Source organism: Peromyscus californicus, unplaced genomic scaffold, assembly GCF_007827085.1.
Source record: "Peromyscus californicus insignis strain IS unplaced genomic scaffold, ASM782708v3 Scaffold_20__1_contigs__length_68692818, whole genome shotgun sequence".
Classification (NCBI taxonomy): domain Eukaryota; kingdom Metazoa; phylum Chordata; class Mammalia; order Rodentia; family Cricetidae; genus Peromyscus; species Peromyscus californicus.
This window is the reverse complement of record NW_026294503.1, coordinates 68,476,226-68,487,918: the sequence shown is the minus strand read 5'-3', so window position 1 is coordinate 68,487,918 and position 11,693 is coordinate 68,476,226. Positions and strand designations below refer to the sequence as shown.

Here is an 11,693-nt window from a genome sequence, read left to right as displayed (position 1 = left end):
AAGACTTTAAATAGATAATAATCTTATGATTCTTTGGGCGAAAATACAAATAATTTTCCCAATTAGTAAATCAGTAATCGGAACTATAGTTATATAGGCCCCTGATTATAAGAAAGGTGTCTATATCCCCAGTGACTTTCAAGCCTGCCAATGTTTGACAAGCTATTTAACCAAAGGAGATAAAAGCACTCTTTAGTGGCCCTGTCAATCATCTAATGTATTTGAAATCATATTGTGATAGTTAGCTTTAGTTGTCAAGTTTATACAGCCTAGAAGCACCTAGGAAAACAGTCTAAATAACAGTCTGCCTTGAGTTGGACTGTGGGCATGTCTGTGCAATACTGTCTTAATTAAGCTAATGTGATGGTAAGGAAAGCCCAACCCATTGTGGGTGGCTTCATTGCCTGGGCAGGGGGTCTACATCTATATAAGAGTGGAAAAACCCAGTTCAGCACAAGTTAGCAGGTAAGAAAACTTGTACACCTTCTTTTCTGTCTGTTCTTGACTGTGAATGTGATGTGATTGATCAGCTCTTTTAAGCTCCTGCCTTGATTTCTCCATGATGATAGAATATAACCTGGAATCATAAACTAAAATAAATCCCTTTCTCTATAAGTTGCATTTTATTAGGCTATTATACTACAAAAGAAATAAAAGCTGGCCCTGTGCCCAGGTTGGCTGATTCCTTTACAGCATACTCTTCATTTTTATAATTCTAATTCATTCAGATATCCATCCTCATGACTCTATTGCCATTTCTTGGTTTATTTAGATTTTTCTGTTAGATTTTCTCCATGAATTCCCTGTAACACACACAAATATTCATGATAGAGTAGTAGTTCTGACAATGACAATGACTGCTTACTACCACTACCACTACTACCACTACCACACACACACATACACACACACACACACACACACACACACACACACACACACACACACTGATCTGTTTAATCAAGAAATCCTTCAATATGGGACAAAGGCAGCATGCTAATCAAAACATTCATCCTTGAGTCTAGAGAATAATCTGATATGAGGCCCAAAACAGAGGTTTTTTTCTAGGTCTATGTTATAAAAACATGTCCCTGCATGCACATCCTCTAGGGTCCATGAGGGTAGTAATGTAAGTGATCTAATTACTTACCACCTTTGCATTTTTGAGCAATTCTAATGGTAATTATACATGTAACTCATGCAGATAATTAAGAAACAAAATATAGAGTGCCGCCGGGAGTGTCGCCGAGGGAAACTCGTGTGGCCGCTTCCGCGCTACTTGGGCTGTGACCGCTGCGAGCTAGAGCCGAGTACGTGGGCCAGCCGTCATGTCACGTTACAGGCGGTAGGGAGGAGAAACCAAGGTATATGTTGGTAACCTGGGAACTGGTGCGGGCAAAGGAGAGTTAGAAAGGGCATTCAGTTACTATGGGCCCTTAAGAACTGTATGGATTGCCAGAAATCCTCCAGGATTTGCCTTTGTGGAATTTGAAGATCCTAGAGATGCAGAAGAGGCAGTTCGAGGATTGGATGGAAAGGTGATTTGTGGTTCTCGAGTAAGGATTGAATTATCAACAGGCATGCCTCGGAGATCTCGTTTTTATAGGCCACCTGCCCGACGTCCCTTTGATCCTAATGATAGATGCTATGAGTGTGGTGAAAAGGGACATTATGCTTACGACTGTCATCGCTATAGCCGTCGAAGAAGAAGCAGGTCAAGATCTAGATCACATTCGCAATCCAGGGGAAGGCAATACTCTCGCTCACGCAGCAGGAGCCGGGGAAGGAGGTCAAGATCAGCATCTCCTCGAAGATCAAGGTCTGTGAATCTTCGTAGATCAAGATCAGCTTCTCTCAGAAGATCTAGGTCTGGTTCCATAAAAGGATTGAGATCCTGTTCAAGATCCAGATCAAGATCCAGGTCTATTTCATGACCAAGAAGCAGCCGATCAAAATCCAGATCTCCATCCCCTAAGAGAAGTCGTTCCCCATCAGGAAGTCCACAAAGAAGTGCAAGTCCTGAAAGAATGGACTGAAGTTCTCAAGTTCACCCTTTAGAGAAAAGTTATTTTGTTTACATTATTATAAGGGATTTGTTATGTCTGTAAAATGTAACCTGGGAAGGATCATCAACCATCTAATCCAAATGGATTTGGGTTATTGCTCTGTATAATTCACAGCAGTTAAATATTGTTTTTGTTGGATGTATTAACATCCTATGGTCTGAAAATGTGGGTTTTTATTTGGCACATTTAAATAAAATGTTTCTAACTAGAAAAAAAAGAAACAAAACATAAAATATCTCTCCTTTTATTGTAAAGTACATAAAATCCATATACCAACTGTAATAAGCTAATGCCAAACAGGTTATAGGTGTCTTAGTAGATAGGAGTATAAAAATTGACTACTATAGATATAATAGGATGTTTAGCATATAGAGCTAAAGATTTCATCAGCCTGGACAGTGGACATTAACTCTCTTAAGGGTGTGCTGTCCTCAAACTTTTGATACAGTCTGAGAAAAGCTACTGATTTATGACCCTAACTAGCCAGAACAGAGTTCTATATACTTCAAGTCTATATACTTCAAGACATAATGTTGTTCACAATACATATATGCAATATTATCTATCAGTTTTAGGATAGGAAAAATAAAAGAGTCATGAACTTACTGCTGTGGAGCTGGTGCTTAGTCCCTCCCTGCCTTTCTAATGCAAAAAGTTGGAGCTCAGCACTCACCTTCTCTTGGATTCACACCTGTTCTAACTGTTTCATGGCTAAAAGACTGAGAGAAGGCCAGAATACAGATGATGTGTATCACCTGAGGTAAGACTAAGAAGGTTAAAACTCTGACCACCAAGAAGACAATGAGCAATGCCAAAGAACAGAGCCTAAAGTGCCAAAGCCAGAAGCCCTGAAAGAAGATGGAGTCTCTATAAAATAAAGTGAGAAAGACTTCAGTTTTGATCAGCAGGAAGCAACTCAAAACACATCAACCATGAAATGGCAACAGAGTCAGGAGGATGGATATCTGAATGAATTAGAATTATAAAAATAAAGAGTATGCTGTAAGGGGATCAGCTAACCTGAGCACAGGGACAGCTTTGTATCTAGAAGAATTATTTGTGGCAAAAGCAGGAACCACACAAAATCATGATGTGAGGAAAGGGCACTGGGCTGTCTAGGGTCCATTAGTGCTTAGAAAGGAGTGCACAAGAATGCACCTGGGCTAACATCTGGACAGCATAGCTTTCTAGGAAAGGGCTAGGCTTATTTTAATATTTTATTGTAAAACAATAGAGGCCAAAAGTCAAAAAGAATAAATGGATACCTTAAAGAGTTATTTTAAGGTAAATATACATATGTAGACCTGAGGAATTGACTGAGCAGTTAAGAGCACTTGACACTCTTCCAAAGGATCCAAGATTGGTTCTCAGCTCCCACCTGAAAGGCTCACAACCTCCTCTAAGTCTAGCTCCAAGGGATTTGTCTCCTTTTTCTGGCCTCCTTGGACAGAGGTAGTATTCACACAAGACACATTTGCCCCATGACACATCAAAACCTGTGATGGTCACTTTTGAAACCCACCAAGGACTCTGTGTCTATCATAACTCCTTTCCTCCCAATACGAGTGATCACTACCCTTTACCTAATCTGTTCTTTGTTTATAGTGTTGCCACCCAAGTGTTACTCCCTGGACACCACAGTTTGGAATTGTTTTTCATCTCTTTTCATCTAAAGATTCCCTTCTATTCATTTTTTTTCTTGTCAGTGCATTGTTTTGGTTTTTGTTTTTATCTTATTCAATTCATTAGCCTCCAAGAAATATTTATTATGGGTCTTCAATGTAGACTGTGAGTAAATTACATAGCAAAAGAATAAGTTCTGCCAACCAATTGTTCCCTTTCTAAAATACAGAATTGTTGCTTAGAAAAAAGTACCTAATAGAAAAAAAGTATCCTGAATCTAGAGAAACCAACCTTGAGGATGATGAGGATGATGAGAACAAGAATCTGAGTACTCTCCAGGCCTTTACTCACCCCAGGGTGGAAACATAAACACAATGGAGACTCCACACTGAGGATGATGGGGCTGCAAGATTAAAAGAGACTTTATTCCTGGCTGACGACTCAGTTTTGTTTTTCTTAGTTGTAAGCCATCAATAGCAATAAGTAATTCCTAGCAGTACACACTGTATGTATGAATTAACATATCACAAATATACATAGTAATTATGTGCTAGTTTTTTAATTGTAATTCTATGGGCACTTTAAGTTTAAAACAAAAGCTACTATAAAAGTTTATTACTTCTATAACCATTAGTTGCTGAGACACAAGTACATGGTAGACCAAAAATATCCAAGGATTGTAAAGCTTGGATCTAGTGGCAAGTCTTCCTGAGGGACTAAGAAGGTACCCACAGTCCCTCCATTGTACCTGGAAATATCACATTGAAAATACTGGACCAAAGAACAGGATTTAAGCCCCAAAGATAACATTTGTCAAGGTTTTCTTGAATATAGTTGTCAAGAAGAGTAAGCTCCTTTTTCTCCAAAATCATTTCCAATCACTCTCACTCAAAATTAACCAGTATGGGAACTTCATGAGTTCCACTTCTAATGTTCAGTGGAAATCTGACTAACAGTGGAAGCATTAACATCAGAGGCAACCTAATGATTAAATGTCAGAAACTGTAGTACATCAGATTTGTCCATGGAGATTTCTAGGGTATTCAGGACTCACTTTTAAGCAAAAATAATCAGTTTTATCTCATTATATTTTATTTTACTATGTTTTGTTGTTATCTTTTAAAAGCCTGTGCTTTTCTAATGACAGAAAAGGAGTAAATCTGGAAGGGAGAGGAGGAGGGACTGGGAGGAGTTAGAGAGAGGGGTAATTGTAATCAGGATATGTTGTATGAGAAAATAATCTCTTTTTCAATAAAAGGGAAAAAGAAGGCTCATCTTTTTTTATTTTTTTTCATTTACTGTACATACTGACCACAGTTTCCACTCCCTCCTCTCCTCCCATTCCCTCCCCCCCACCTCCCTTCTACCCTTCTCCCCCATCCACCCCTCCTCCAGCTCCATTCAGAAAGGGATAGGCCTCCCATGGGAGTCAACAAAGCATGGCATATCAAGTTGAGGCAGGGCCAGGCTCCTCCCCATGCATCTAGGTTGGGTGAAGCAACCCAGCATGGGAATGGGTTCCCAAAAGCCAGCTCAAGTGCCAGGGACAGGTCCTGATCCCACTGATAGGGGCCCCACAAACAGACCAAGTTACACAACTATCACACATATGCAGAGGGCCTAGACTGATTCCATGCAGACTCCCTAGCTGTGGGCCCAGGGTCCATGAACTCCTACAAGCTCAGGTCAGCTGTCTCTTTGGGTTTCCCCATCTTGATCTTGACCCCCTCCCCTTGCTCATACAATCCCTCCTCCCTCTCTTCAACTGGATTCCCAGAGCTTGGCCCAGTGCTTGGCTGTGGATCTCTATATCTGCTTCCATCAGTTACTGGATGAATGTTCTCTGATGACAATTAGAATAGTAACCAATCTGATTACAGGAGAAGGTCAGTTCAGGCACCCTCTCCACTATTGCTAGAAGTATTAGCTGGGGTCATCCTTGTGTTTCATCCTGGGATTTTTCCCTGGCACCAGGTTTCTCCCTACCCCCAAAATGACTCCCCTATCTAGATAACTACTTCATTATTCTCCCCATCCACCCCACCTCCAACCTGCCCAACCTGATTTCCCATGTTCCCATACTTCCATCCCTCTCCCCTCCACCCCCAATTTACTTAAGTGATCTCTTCTATTTCCTCTTCCCAGAGAAACCCATGTGTCTCTCTTTGGGCCCTCCTTGTTACTTAGCTTCTCTGAGGCTGTGGATTGTAGCCTAGTTATACTTTACTTTACAGCTAATATTCACTTATGAGTGGGTACATACCATGTATGTTTTTCTGGGTCTGGATTACCTCACTGGGGATGATTTCTTTCTAGATCCATACATTTGCCTACAAATTTCATGATGTTATTTTTTTTAACTGCTAGTAATATACTCCATTGTTTAGATACACCACATTTTCCTTATCCATTCTTCAGTTGAGGGGCATTTAGTTTGTTTCCAGGTTCTGGCGATCATGAATAATGCTGCTATGAACATAGTTGAGCAAGTGTCCTTGTGGTATGATTGAACATCCTTTGGGTATATGCCCAAGTTTGGTATAGTTGGGTTGAGGTAGACCAATTTCCGATTTTCTGAGAAACAGAGAAAGCTCATCTTATCAATATTGTTATTTATAAATGATTTACAATATTATTACAATTCTACTGGAAGTCTTAGCCTCATCTTTCCACCAGGTCCTTCACTGTAACTGAGGACCAGGATCCAAGACTGCTATAACCAAGTCTCTCTAGCCTTGAAGGATAATTCTATTACAAGTTGACCATGAGTTTAGCATCTGCTTCACAAAAGGCGAAAGCATATGAGACTACCACTTCCTTGAATCTCCTCAAATCTAACATTTGCACAGGAGTCCATTCAGCTCTTACACAGCCTTGAGGATATCTATCATTTGGCAGTTCCTGTAAGATTACTGCATAAATTAAGATTGGCTGTTTGAAAACCTTAGGCTGTTGCTCTCTAACCTTATAATGCAATGCTGAGATTGATTCTCCTTTAAATTCCTCTGGCTGGGTATGAATATCTCTATGATCTGTTTTAATAAATTTTTCTAAAACTTTTATCTTGGCACTCATATTAACCAACTTTTTTACTAATAAAGTAAAAATGATCAAACATAATATTATAATTTACATTATGTAAATCCCATCTAAATTAATTATCCTCTCATTTAATTGCTCCATTTTCAAACTGTCCACCATATTATCATATAGAGAAATAACTCCCTCCATTATAATAGTGTTTCTCATTTTTTAATGTGAGAAAAAAACTCTCTCTTTTAACTAATTCCTCCCTTTAAGAATTCCCAATTGTTAATCAATCTTCCTCAAGACCCAGCTATATCACTCTTGGGCATATACCCAAGGAATGCTCAATCATACCACAGGGACACATGCTCACCTATGTTCATAGCAGCATTATTCATAATACCCAGAACCTAGAAACAATTTCTGACAGCCTGTCTTATGTCAGCTGGTGGTTTGTCTTCATATCTGGATATTGTTGTCTACTTCTGTTGTAAATACTATCCACAAGTTCGGGCCTTTGCTAACTGGTTCCTCTGTTTTTTTTTTTTTTTTTTCGTTTGTTTTGTTTTGTTTTTTCGAGACAGGGTTTCTCTGTGTAGCTTTGCGCCTTTTCCTGGAACTCACTTGGTAGCCCAGGCTGGCCTCGAACTCACAGAGATCCACCTGGCTCTGCCTCCCAAGTGCTGGGATTAAAGGCGTGCGCCACCACCGCCCGGCTCCTCTGTTTTTTTAACTGTGAATTTTTTTAAAAAAATCTATGCCATAGTGCCTCATTTTCACATTATCTTCTAATCTCTAATCTCTCTTTATATGGCCTTCAGACACGTTGAGGATTCACAGTTCATTATAAAAGTGATGAATTGACCAAAATTTTGAAAGTGAAAGTGAGATTTCATAAGCTTCTCCCACCCTTCACTCTGAGACAATCATGAGGCAGAGCAATCCTGATCCAGTTAGGAGGCAAAGGTCATGGGACGATCAAGCATTGCAACAACCAGGGATGAGAAGTGAAATAATTGACCAATCAGGAGGGCAGAGCACTCAGAGCGTCATCTGTGAACCAGTGCTCTAAGCACCAGACAGGCATGCTGCACAGACATTTTTCTGATTAGGAACATTTACCTTTGTATTTTTAGAAAGCTTTACTAACAAATAAAAATTGTCATTTTTTTAAACTCACAAAAAATTAGCCCCTTTGGACTATGTAGACACAATTATTCATCCAGACTCATCTCCCACTGTTCCCCAGCACATCTGTTCCATAGAGTAAGGCAACTTCTCCCCACTGTGACTACTCCTACTACTCATTAATCCTTGAGTTTGATTCTCAATCCTGAATCCATTGCTATCTCTGGTGTGAGTAAGCCACATGCTCTGCGTATCCTGTGAAACCTTCTCACAACTGATCTTATTCCAGAACATGGATCTCAGATCTCCTCTGAAGTACCCTCTATTTCTTCTCACCACATTGACTCTGAGCTCCCTAAAAGCTTGCAACAGCCTCCAGAATGTTTCTTGGCATACTGCAGTTATTCAAAGAAAAATAACACACAACCCAAGGCAGCATTCTGGTTTCTTCTCCAAGGGACCAAACTGTATTGCTAAAGCCATACCCTCATTTTCTTCATAACAGGCCTCTCCCCAACCCTCAGTACCAAAACCACTGAAAAGGATGAGGAGAACATGCTGCCCGTGACTGATGTACCAGGACTTTAGTTTCTTGGTCATTACCCCCCCACCCCACCTTCCTCCAATGCCTAGTGCTGATCTAAAGCTCAGTTATCTAATGTTCCTCGCCCTTTCTCTTGAAAAAAGTATTCCTGAAGTTGGATGGAGATCCCCAGGATTTAATCAAAGAGCAGATCCTACATACAGCCAGACAGCAGCACAAGAATATGCTCAATACTCAACACTGCCTTGTATGATGGTCTCTGGCTACTTTGAATGAACCAACTTTTCACTGAGATAAGAGCACTCCTCCTTTGTCCTCAAAGTAGAAATTGAAAAGATATCTCTTTATTGTATTTGTACATTCATTTAATAATCATACAGCAAGCTTATTTCTTTGCCATGTACATTCTGTGTGCATGGGAATTACATGTGGTAATCATAGAAATGATGGGGAAAAAAGACAAGAATGAGCTTTGAGGAGGACAGTAACCTAAAGTATGCCTTTCAAATATCTGGAAGAAATCAGAGCCTTGAGAGTCTTGGATATTGTCCCCAGAATGGACTCTGCTGGCCTAAATTTGCTATATCTGTGACAATAGAGCAGATCCTGGGAAATACAAAGGAAGAGTCTAGGAGGTGCTTTTCACACACATTTTTGTCCCCTTTTGTGTGGAGGACAGCCTCCACATCTTGAGAATGTATCTAAAGACTTAGAAGAAACAGAACATACACGAGGTTAGAAAACTTATTTTGAGCCCAAAGTTAAAATAGAAGTATACTGGAGCTGAGGCTGGTGTGTGAGGGAAGTGAAGACTACCAGTAAGGCATGTATTCAGAACACTTCTTGGAAAGACAAGCTGTCAACTGTGGGAGAGCTTCAGCGCTTGAGTCTCAAACAGTCCTGACTCAACTGAGGGTACCAAGAGACTTAGGAAGGTCTCAGGAGCCTGAGAAGACTTTAGAAAAGCCCATTTGTTTTTCAGCGGAAGAGACAGAAGCCCAGGGAGGGTGGTGGCTTAAAAAGAAGATCAAAGCAAACAGCAGAGCCATGAGAACACAGGTCCTCTTAGTCACTTAGCAGAAATACTTCTTGAAAGTGTCATTCACAGACATAGACAGATGAGCCTGTCATGTGGCAGGATGCTTGCCATGAATATGAATAACCAGTGATTGGAAATGCTTCTAAGTGTCCCCTACAGCACAATTAGGAAACACTGTAGGATCAGTGGTACAGGGTAGCTCTACTCAGTAGACTGGGAAACTCAGGCTGGCTGCATCATCCCTACAGTAGGGTCCAGAATCATGCAAAGCTCTGGGAGACAGCATGTCTCACCCAGATGCTGTACTCAGACAAGGCTGTTTTTGTTGTCACACTCCTGACCCTTTTTGAAAATTGGGAAATAAGTCTTAAATGTAGGAACTGTCTTCTCTTTTTAGCTCTAAACTTATAAATGGTAAGAATTTTGTGCCTGAAAAGAGAGGGGAAGAGAGAGAGGTAGCCAGAGTTTGACCCTATAAGTACTTCTGGAGAATGTCAATGCCATGACACCTCATAATGGCCTGTGAAGTCCTCCCAGATACTGTACAGAAAAACAAGCTTTGTTTAATACAGTTAGCTCAGTAGAAGTATTCTGGACTTACATATATAATAATAATAATATATATTATTTATGGAGAACAAATAATTTTTAAAAAAAACAAGAATCAGGATTCACAGTCCAACAAACAGAATCCTGAGTGACCAAGGACAGCTTCCTGCCAGGACCCACAGGTTGCCCTGTGTCTCACTGGGACTTGTTTGGTCTCCTGACAGCTTGCAGAAAGTCCCTTGCCTGGGCTCTGACTCCCTGATCCTAGCCTGTTTTCACAACAAGATCTGTCTCCCACCTCAAATCCCAGGAACATATCAATGGCACAGCCAAACACAAACTCATAAGTGTTCCTAGGTCAGCTGCTCTGGTTTCTATGTGGCATCAGCCAGAAATCTGGGAACATATGCTAAGTTGGGAGGTGATAGCTCAGGTCTGGGGGCACGCAGGAGAGGCATAGAATTTACGGAGGCTGAGACTCCATGTCTCAGAACTGGCAGGAACCTTCAGGAGGGGTCCTCCTTCTCCCTAGTCTCACCTTAGACACACCAACCAAATTCATCATTCTTATTAGACAATAATTTATAACCAAAATAACAGCTATAGACATCCTCTTTCTCAAGAAATAGCATAATTTTTCCAGATGCACATGGTTTGTACTTAAGGAAATATGCAGTGAGCTTTGAGTAATGTGAAAAGCAGAGGTGAGATGAGGTTAAAAGAAATTAAAAAAAAAACCTGATCATACCTAATAGAGTGTTTATATTTGCAGGGTTTGTAGGGAATTCCTCTGGAAGAACTGGGAAAAGCTGTGTTTCTTCAGTGTGAGTCTACATCTGCTGTGGACATCCTGTCAACTGGAAGCATTAGTAGAGAAAAAAATCAAAATTCAGTGTTTTCTCTGAAGAATCAGCCACTTACAGGACAAGGGGTTGAGGTTCTGTCTATATGAAGCACTTGTATGTAGCTGAGAGCTGGTCTGTTGTGGTTGTTCTCCTTAATGCAAATGGTAGCTTATCCCCCTCTGTTTTCCCAGCTGAGAAAAGTCAAGTCTCCCTGGGTGGTGGGAAGAGGGAGAACTGAGCTGAAATAGTCTAATTGATGCTAACTACAACCAAGTCTGGCACCCATTAGGATGTAAATAGGCATGTACTGAGAGAGACCTTAGAATACACAGCTCTAAATGAGATGCCTCCATCAAATCCTTCCTCTCAGAGCTTAGGGGACCCTGCAGAAGAGGAGGCAGAAAGAATTTAAGAGCCAGAGGGCACAGAGGACACCAGGGAACAAAGCCCTCTAAAACAACTGAGGAAAGCTCCCAGGAGCTCCCAGAGACTGAAGCAGCAATCACAGGGCCTACATGATTCTGCACCAGGTCCTCTGCATATACACAATAGCTTTCAGTTTAGTACTTTTATGGGACTCCTGAATGTGTGAACAACTTGGTCTCTTGTACCGTCTCTTGGGGCTGTTTTATTTTTCTGTTGGTTTGTCTTGTCCAACTTCAATGTGATGGTTTTTGTTTTATCTTACTGATGTTTCACTTTGTTATGTTTGGTTGTTATCTCTTAGAAGTGTGTTCTTTTCTAATGAGAAACAGAAATGGAGTGGATTCAGATGAGGAAAAGGATAAGAAGGAACTAGAAGGAGTAGAGGGAGAGGAAATGGTATTCAGATTATATTGTATGAGAAAAGACCGTGTTTAATAAGGGGAAAA

The 11,693-nt window shown here is 40.6% G+C and overlaps 1 pseudogene; it reads left to right on the top strand.

The window, feature by feature from the left end:
* The first annotated feature begins 1,227 nt into the window (after window positions 1-1,227).
* Window positions 1,228-2,312, top strand: LOC128117196 (serine/arginine-rich splicing factor 7-like; annotated as a pseudogene).
* The last annotated feature ends 9,381 nt before the right edge of the window (window positions 2,313-11,693 follow it).